This window comes from Peromyscus leucopus, chromosome 20 (genome assembly GCF_004664715.2).
Source record: "Peromyscus leucopus breed LL Stock chromosome 20, UCI_PerLeu_2.1, whole genome shotgun sequence".
Lineage (NCBI taxonomy): Eukaryota > Metazoa > Chordata > Mammalia > Rodentia > Cricetidae > Peromyscus > Peromyscus leucopus.
Window position 1 is genome coordinate 34,196,974 of NC_051080.1, and position 9,950 is coordinate 34,206,923.

Here is a 9,950-nt window from a genome sequence, read left to right on the forward strand (position 1 = left end):
GGGTGTAATTCAGGTTCCCCAGCACAGTTAAGCTTTGAAACATATCCAGGACAAATTTTCATAGAGACATCTTTGTAAATCCAGGGCTTCCTCCTTCTCTGAAGTCTTGCTTTTCAAGGAGTCAGTTACCTGAGATCTGAAAACATGAAATGAAAAATCCAGAAATAAAATTTTATTTTTTAAATATTCATTTTTATTTCATGCGAATGGGTGTTTTGCCCGCATCTATGTCTATGCAACATGTCCATGCCTGATGTCCATGGAGGCCAGAAGAAGGCATCAGATCCCCTGGAACAGAAGTCACAGGCAGTTGTGACCTGCCATGCAGGTGCTGGGAACTGAACCTAGGTTTCTACACAAGCAAACAGCAATGTTAAGCCCAGAGTGAGCCATCTCTCCAGCCCCCACTGAAAAGCTTCAGGTCATAAGGAAGGCTGGTGGCACAGGGCAGAGGACATAAAGACGTTGTCCACATGACTCAGGTGCTGGGTTAATCAAGAAGGCTTCCTGCTGGGTCTGATTTTAATTCTGATGAAAATAGCTTCTATTCAAAGCAACGATTCCCCAGGACACCTTCAGGGAAGAATCAGGGATTGGGGTTTGAGGCAGAAGAGTTAATTGATTGCGATGTCCAAGGAAACACAGGTGGAGGCCCAAATGAACAGAGATTGCCATCAAGATCACTGCCATGTGGGCCTGGCAAGGTGGTGCTTGTATTTAATCCCAGCACTTGGGAAGCAGAGGCAGGCAGATCTCTGTGAGTTCGAGGCTGGCTCATGTCAATAGCACACATTTGCTCAGAATTTCTCTCACTCGGGGCTCCTCCCCTCCCTGCTCTAAGTGTAATGGGCACTTGGAGAACTGGAGCCTCAGAAGAAGAACTGGAATGGGGAAAAATTTTTTTAAAGAAATTATGGCCAGAGCCATCTCAATTTTGGTGAAAGAGATAAAGATATGTAAGTAAGAGGTTTGGTGAACCCCAGAGTCAACACAGAAGCTCCCCTAAGCCCATCATAGTAAACCTGCTGGAAACCAAAACCAAACACATCCCGAAGACATACTGCATAATGTTGCATGTGTGTTATATACATGTTACATACATGCTAACCACACAAAAGACAGAGATGTTTGTATGGCAAGAGTGTGATTGTGTGCTATCTCCGAGTGTATTTTTTGTTTGTTTTTTATTTATATTTATATTTATTTATTTACTTTTGAGACAGGGTCTCTCTATGTAGTCCTGGCTGTCCTGAAACTAAACTCGTTATTTGGACCAGGCTGTCCTCAAACTCACTGAGATCTCACTGCCTCTGACTCCACAGTGCTGGGGTTAAAGGCGTGCGCCATCACACCCAGCCCTTAGCATCCATTTTTAAATAGAAGTTTGATCTCTCTTGCCAGAAGCAGAGCGCCATTACCTTTGACACAGTTTCCAATTCTATATTTCACAGGAAATCTGCTTGGATTATTCTGTGCATGTGAGAAAGGTGTGGACTTGTGGGTCCCCTCTACCCTTCAGCCTACACTTCCCTCTCTTTGCCTTCCCCCCATCCACCAGGAATGCTGGGTGCCCCCCCCCCCCTTGCAAGCACCACGAACTCTTAAACCTTCACATTACAGCTGTGCCACTGAAGCCAGGCTGCACGGTCAACCCTGACAGCAAGGCCACATCAAAGGAACCCATTCAGGGGGATCCCTGCAGGTACTCATCTGTCTGGGTATCTAGTGGCTGCTGGGGACAGGAGCCACCTGCTGAGTTGATAGAAAATACTCAAGAGAGTCATTCAAAACACTAGGGAAGCTAGAAGACAGCGGCCCAGCATCATTAAGTGTCTGGGGAAAGCCTTTCAGCCTCAAATCCTATATTTAGAAGAAAAATTATCTCTCAGAATGAAAACAGGGCCTGCTGATGTAGCTCAGTTGGTAGAGCGGTAGCGTCTAGCACATTCGATCCTCAGTAACACACGAACTGGGCAAGGCAGTACAGGCCTCAATCCCAGCACTTGGGAGATAGAGGCAGGAAAATCGGGAGTTCAAGGCCATCCTCCGCTATGTGGTTAGCTCAAGGCTAGCCTGGGGTGGGGGGCTGCAAGCGACCCTGCCTTAAATGAACAGACAAAAGCATGATGACAATGGCATTTCTAGCTAAAGGAACGATAGAAGAAGTCACCATGGGCTGGAGAGATGGCTCATCGGTTAAGAGCACTTGCTGCTCTTGCAGAGGACCTGGGTTTAGTTCTCGTCTGCACACACATGGCGGCTCACGAACATCTGTAACTATAGTCCCAGGGTTGCTGATGCCTTCTTCTGACCTCCTCTGGCACCAGATGTGCTCTTGGTGAACATAGATACATTCAGACAAAACAGTCATATGTGTGGAAGGATGGAAGGTGGGGGAGGGAGGGGAGGAAGGAGGGAGAGAGGGACACAGAGAACAAAGACCTCACCTCCAGAAATGTGGGACTATTTGCAGAAGCAAAGCCCTTAGGCTGAAGTCAAATAACACCAACAGGAGAATCCCCAGATACAAACACATCAGAAATTAAAAATACGGCATGTGCCTATAATCCCACCCAGAGGGTGAGCCAGGACTGTGGATTCAAGGCCAGTCTGGGCTACATATCGAGATCTGTTTCCAAAAGAAAAAAAAAAAAAGAAATTATTAGTAACTGAAGAACTATTATTTCTTTATTTTTAAATGAATTAATAGTTTAATTAATTAATTAAGTTACTTTTGGTTTTTCAAGACAGGGTTTCTCTGTGTAGCTTTCCTGGAACTCTCGCTGTAGACCAGGCTGGCTTTGAACTCACAGAGATCCACCTGCCTCTGCCTCCTAAGTGCTGGGGTTAAAGGTGTGCCCTACCACCACCTGACTTTTTAAATTTTTTTTTTAAATACATGTTCCTTGGGGCTCACATGTTGCTGTTGCAGAGGACCAAGTTTCAGTTTCCAGCACTCTCTTGGCAGCTCACAACCATCTGTGACTCCAGTTCCAGGGCACCCTCTTCTGGTCTCCTCTGGCACCAAGCAGTCACGTGATACAGGCACACAGACGAAGGCAAAACATTCATACACATAAAATTAAAAAGAAAGAATTCTAAAATAGACGTCACATTGAGGCAAAAGGTAAAATACTGTCCTGTAAGGTCTGTGCTGTGAGCATACCTGCAATAATAACACAAAGGGTAGAGGGTGATGCACTTAGCTTCGCAGCTGCCAGGCCTCTGTGCTTTACAGGACGGTAAGCAGAAGGTACCAAATGGGACACAGGTCAGAGGAAGCCTGTGGGACGATGGGAGCCCAGAGGAGGAGCATCAGTCACACATCAGAGGGACCAGGCAGATCCCGGAAGAACTCCCTGCATGCTGTGTGTGTTGTGAAGAGCAAGCAGAGGTGTGCAAGGTGGAGAGCGGAGAGCATCCAGAGAACAGCAGAGGAGGAGTGTCCTGGAGTTGGGGGCCACAGCCAGAGCTTCAGTGCCACCGGAGCCTAGGGGTGAGGCAGGCACAGAGAGAAGAGAAAGGCCTGTATGGAAGCCTGGGTCCCAGGGCATAGTCTTTGTGTCTGCCTGCGCGCCCCATCTCAGCTTTACCTTCTCGGAACCTAGAAAGTACCCAACATTATCCATCAAGGTTTGATGAGCAGATGGGTAGATGAATGAATGAATGAGTGAATGAATGAATGAGTGAATGAATGAATGAGTGAATGAGGTGGGGATTTTTCAGCTCCACGTCTCCACCTCATTCGGGAGTCTCCCTGCCAATTCACACAGGCTCAGCGCTCCTCATTCCTTTGGGGGCAACACTTTCTTCAAGTCCTTTGTGTCCCTTGCTAGACTTCGGCTTTGTGACCTTGGAGCCAGACATGCTGGTGGGTGAGTGAGAAGCAGGTCCCAAGGGGACTTTTTAAATATTCATGGGAGAGAAGCGATCCCAGCTGGACCTTTTCAATATTCATAGGCGCCGAGGCTCTGGCAGGCTGGACGGATATGAACAGAATTCGGAAAGGCCGTGCCCCATGGACAGGTTGAATTAAAAGTGAAGCTGTAGTGAGCTGACTGGGTGGGAGTGGGAGGGGGGGCACAGGAACTGAAATTAAGGAGACCCACGAAACCTTCCTGTGCCCCTCCCCAGAGCTCTGTCCTCCACGGTCCTTCACGTTCAGGCTTTGGGAAATGTGTGCCGCTTCCGTGACAGCTGGCTGGTTCCTCCCTGCAACCCTGTCCCCTCTCAGCACTGTGGGGTCCTGCTCCCTTTCAAACCTGGGCAGGGCTGGCAGGGTGGTTTTCTGGGTCACGGTGCCTCTGTTTCTGTTTTGGGGTGTGGCATGAGTTTTCCCCAGGTAAGCCTCTGGAGTCTGTCTCGCACAGACTGCCATACTGAGAGACCCAAGAAGAAGTTCCCGTGGTGGGAAAAGCACAGCATCCCCCACCCACTTCCCAGAATGACTGATTCACAAGAGAAATCTCCTCCTATCAGACAAGATCTAATTTGGGTTTGGACTCCATCCACGGTTCCCTTGTCTGAGCTTTTTGAATGTGTTTTTTCTGGACCTCTTCCTCCCCCTCCCCTCTTGGAGCGTGTGTGTGTGTGTGTGTGTGTGTGTGTGTGTGTGTGTGTGTGTGTGTAGGCCAGAGGTCACCTTGGTGACTGTCTCTCAGGGGCTGTCCACAATGACTTTTTTTTAGACACAGGCTTTCTCATTAGCCTGAAGATGACCAACTAAGCTAGGCTGACTGGCCAGGAAGCCCCAGCACCCACTTCCCCAGTTCTGCAATTACAGACATGTGCTGCCACCCCTGAGTTTTTAAAAAAATCTGTTGAGGATCGAACTCAGACCCTCACACTTGTGCAGCAACCTCCTTTTTCACTACTCCTGACCCACTGTCCTTTTTAGTCCCATCCCTGCATGCCCCTGCATCCTGAAATACGGGCTGTTCCTACTTACCCGAGCCTCCCAGTGAACTGACTTCTGGAAGCTCCATCTCGGTCTGCCCAGAGCTTACGCTCTGCTGCAGTTTCTATGTAACTTCTCTCCATCACCGCTAGAAAGTACCCTTGGCTCGTTCCCTGCACCTCAGCTCCTTACTGGGGCGTGGAAGCACCCCTTTGTCTCTTGGATCCTGCACTTCCTGGAGCTGGGCAGTGGCAGTTCCACACTTTTTTGGTCTGTGCTGAGGAGCAGCTGGAGGCAGCAGCTGGATTTTGCCCAGTACTTCTGGCTCTTATACTTCAGCCTTTCTGCTTAGGAGTTCCACCCGTTTCCCCTGCTCAGTCAGTGTGCTACCCTCAGTGTCCCCAGATTAGAGGGACCCAGCATTCCAACAGGACTCTGAAGGCTGCTTTGGAGCAAATGCCAGCCACTTCTCCCTGCTCCTCTGAGCAGCTGGATTCCTAGATACAGGTCTTTTAAACTCTCCTTGGCTGAGGGACTTAATAATCCACTTGAAAGACTTTACTTTTTCAAGGATGATGGGACAGCACAGAGCTCGGAAGATTGGGACTCCGACCCCCACCCCTTTGCTGTTCAATCTAGTTCTGAGTGCTTTCACCCAGGGGCTAAGGCTGACACAGCAAATCTCTGGAGAGCCCTGGTGATGTCTGTGATGGGGGAAGGCTGACTTCAGAGTCCATGGCTGTCCATCTGAGAGGTTGGCCTCACTCTAGTTCCTTCTCTGATGGAGGATGATGCTCAGAGAAGAGAAAGGACAGAATCTGGGGAAGGGAAGGTGGGAAGGCGTGGGGGGAGGGGGACGGAGCTATTGCCCAGTGTCCTAGTTTGCTTTCCATGACCAAAGCTACTTGGGGAGGAAAGGGCTTATTTGGATTACACATCTCAGTCACGTTCATATCCGTATATGTGTACACACACACACACACACACACACACACACACACACACACACGGTTTAATAACTAGGATCTGCTGCCTATGAGAGACAACATATGGTGTTTGTCTTTCTGAGTCTGAATTACCTCACTTATTATAATAATTTCCAGATCCATCCATTTTCCTGGAAATTTAAAAATAGAACCATCATATGACCCAGATATTCCACTCCTGGGCATGTACCCAAAGGACTCCGTACCCTGCCACAGAGATACTTGCACATTTGTGTTTATAGCTGCTCTGGTCACAAAAGCAGGGAAGTGGGATCAACCTGGATGCCCATCCACAGATGAATGGATAATGAAACGTGGTTCTCCCCCCCCCACACACAAGGGATTTTATGCAATAACAGAGATCTCACCGTCTCCAGTGTGGGTCTGTAAAGGATTAAGAAAAATTAGGTAAAGGAATGAAAGACAGTGAAAGACAGTTGTCACACTCACTAGCCTCTGGAAGCCTGAATGACAGTAACCCTCCCCCTCCCCCAACACAGCCTCCAAGAATTGAACAGACTAGAAGAACCTCTGTCCATCAGCATCAAACCTTTGCTTTGGCTCGGTCCCCACAGCTGCAGCCCCCATGTGAATGCTGGGGTCCCCACAGTGTCCAGTGGTCCTTAAGTCCTAGTCTGGGGGTGTGCATCTTCTCAGCACATGATTTACTCCAGTGCAGCTTGGGGGGCTCTGAGTGCATCTGTGCTCCCCAAATTCTGCCCTGCACCCTCCTCTGTCCTGGGCTCCCTGTGGCAGTCAGGAGGCAGGGGGGGAGGAGGGAGGACAGACTGACCACTGTGAGGAAACCAGCTGGGACTGCTGGTGGAGATCTGGAACCCCACTATTGAGGAGGCTGAGGCAGGAGGATTACGAACTCAAGACCTGTCTGGGCTACAGCTACAGAAGGAGTTCAAGACCGACTGGGCAACTTAGCAAGCCCCTGTCTTAACACTGGGGGAGGGGCGGCGGGTGGAAGGGAGGGAAGAAAGGAAGGAAAGAAGGAGGATAGTTCGGTGAGTTCCTGTCCCCCAGCCCAGTGCAGAAACCCGTCGGGGTTCAGCTCTGCCGTGGAAACTGGCCTCGGAGCTTGGTGAGGCTCTTCCCGTGTCTCCTGGGATCAGTATGACTGGCTCTATGGAGCCATGTGGTAACCAGTTTATTCAGCCAGCTCCTCCTCCACCCGCCTTCTGCCAGATGCTGATGGAAAACTGAACCCGGAGGCTGGGGGTGGAGGCAGGGAGGAATTGGTAAGAAGGGAGCAGGGAGCAGCAAGGGGAGAAAGAACAGAGTCGTGGGCAGTCCTCGCTACAGAGGAGGGGCTCTTTGATTTATGTGTGAGAGAGAAGGAAGCTGCAGCCTCAGAGGCTCAGTCGCCTGGCCCCGCTAGTGAACACAGCCAGCCACCCAGCTGGCCCAGCTGCCAGCAGCTCCTGTCCTGGGAGAGGATGTGACAAAAGGCAGTGCCGGCTCTCTCTGCTGGCGAACGGGGATGCTGTGGAAAGGCTCAGGTTAGCGGTCTGCCTGCTCAACTCATCCCCCCTGCATACGGTCCTTTGCCTGCTCTGCCCCCCTAGCCATGGATCACGGTTCTAAGACCCCTCGGGGTAATCGAATCTCTCCCTCAGAAACGTGGAAACCTACAAGGAAATCCTCAGAGGCAGAAGGCTGTGGAGCGAAGGCCTGGAGGGAGGCTCGGCTCTGCTGCAGAGACTTCTGGTCCCTCTGGGGTCCTGCTTGCTCCAAAGCCTCCTTTTAAAAGTGTGTGGGAGCCCTCGTGTGGACATTTTGTTAACACTGTGAGCTCTCTCTCTGCCTCATTTCTTGCCAGAGCTGAACAGTGCATGTTCCATGGCTGGTGGCCCTGTTTTAGGAGGCTGCAGAACCTTTTGGAGGTGGGGTCTAGCTGCCATATCCGGGGGTGGACCTCTGAAGGTTATGCCTGCCTTTTCCTCCAGGCCTGCAGTTTCCCTGGGCTAGTTTTCCATTCTTCTTGCTTCTCTAATTTCCCAGTGTCTTCATTTTACGTCCACAGCTTCCCTCCTGCTCCAGTAGGGGCTGGTTGAAGGGAATTTACTCTGCTACACATTCTTTGGCCCTCCAGGCCTTCCTTTGAAACACAGATGTTAACACGACCCTGTAACTTTTGTGTTCTCTGTGTGTTCAAAGGCAGCATCACACCAATGATACGTAGCTGAATCTCATGGAATCACCCTTGCCTCTGAAAGCCTGGGCAATTTCACACAGCAAATCTCTTGGGTGGCCGGCCTTACAGAGGCAATGTGGGGTGTGTGTGTGTGTGTGTGTGTGTGTGTGTGTGTGTGTGTGTGTGTGTGTGTTACAGGACAGAAGGTGTGCTCATGTGTCCACACAGGTGTACAGTCATCCTCCATCCTTAAAATGGAGTCAAAAGCTGCTTGTAAAACGGAGTCTCTCATTTGAGGTTGAAAATCAGTTTGTTTTGTTTTTGTTTTTTTGAGATAGGGTTTCTCTGTGTAGCTTTGGCTGTCCTGGGACTCACTCTATAGACCAGGCTGGCCTTGAATTCAGAAATCCACCTGCCTCTGCCTTCTGAGTGCTGGGATTAAAGGTGTGTGCCACCACCACCCAGAAAAAAAAATCACTTTTTTATACAATATGGAGTAACGTAGTCATTGTACATCCTGATCTTCACAGTCCACCTCCCAGCTGGCTATAATTACAGGCTTGTACCCCTAGGCCTGACTAGGACATGCATGTTTTCGGGAGGCCATTATTCAGCCTGGTATAGATTGAATATAAAAAATTTTAGTAGACAGGCTAGAGAGACGGTTCAGTGGTTAAGAGCACTGGTGGCTCTTCGAGAACCCAGCTTCTATTCTTAGCACCCATATGGCTGCTTACAACTACCTGTAACTCCAGTACCAGGGATGCCTGGTACCCTCTTCTGTCTCCAAGGGCACTAGGCAAGTACACGGCACATAGACATACATACAGGCAAAACGCTCATCCGTTTAAAATGAAAAAATGAATTAGAATTTTTTCTTTTCTTTTCTTTCTTTTTTTTTTTTTGGCTTTTTGAAACAGGGTTTCTCTGTGTAGCTTTGTGCCTTTCCTGGAACTCGCTTTGTAGACTAGGCTGGCCTCGAACTCACAGAGATCCACCTGCCTCTGCCTCCTGAGTGCTGGGATTAAAGGTGTGCACCACCACCGCCCGGCTGAATTTTTTTCTTTTTCTTTTTTTAATTTTTCGAGACAGGGTTTCTCTGTGTAGCCTTGGCTGTCCTGGAACTCACTCTGTAGACCAGGCTGGCTTCAAACTCACAGAGATCTGCCTGTCTCTGCCTCCCAAGTGCTGGGATAAAAGGCGTGTACCACCACTGCCTGGCTTAAATTTTAAGTTTCATTTATTTTTATTTTACATATATGGGTCTTTACATGTCAGATGTTGAAGTTACAGACAGTTGTTAGCTGCCATGTGGGTGCTGGGAATTGAACTCGGGTCCTCTGGAAGAGCAGTCAGTGCTCTTAACCGCGGAACCATCTCTCCAGTCTGCTATTATTGTTTGGGTCAGGAACAAGGAAGAAAATGAGAAGAGGAAGAAGTAAGAGAAGAAGAAAAGAAGGAGAAAGCGGAGGAAAAAATGAACCAAGACCTGAAGGCAATGGGCTGTTGGAGTTAGGTTCTCAGAGTCTTCTGTCCACACTGTGTTTTTGCCTGGGCATGGGTGATTCACTCTATTTTGGTGTAAATAATAAGTGGATACGCAGGAACTCTGTAGAATAGGATGAGGTGTTAGGCCTGGATCCCTCTAGGGAGGGAGAAATTCCAAGAGACCTCTCCTTAGAGGTAGTCTATGGCCACAAGAGAAGCATGGGCAGTGAGTATTCAGTTGACTAGCAGGGCTGGTGATCAGGGATCAGGGATCAGGGATCAGGGATCAGCCATAGTTCAACAGGCCGAGATTCCCAGAAACACAGCGAATAGGCAGCCTACTTGCTTTGTAAAACCCCCAATCTACCAATCATGGACCACACACAGGTCATCACACAGGAAGGACAGTCTCTGCTTGTCACTCAGTCCTCAGACC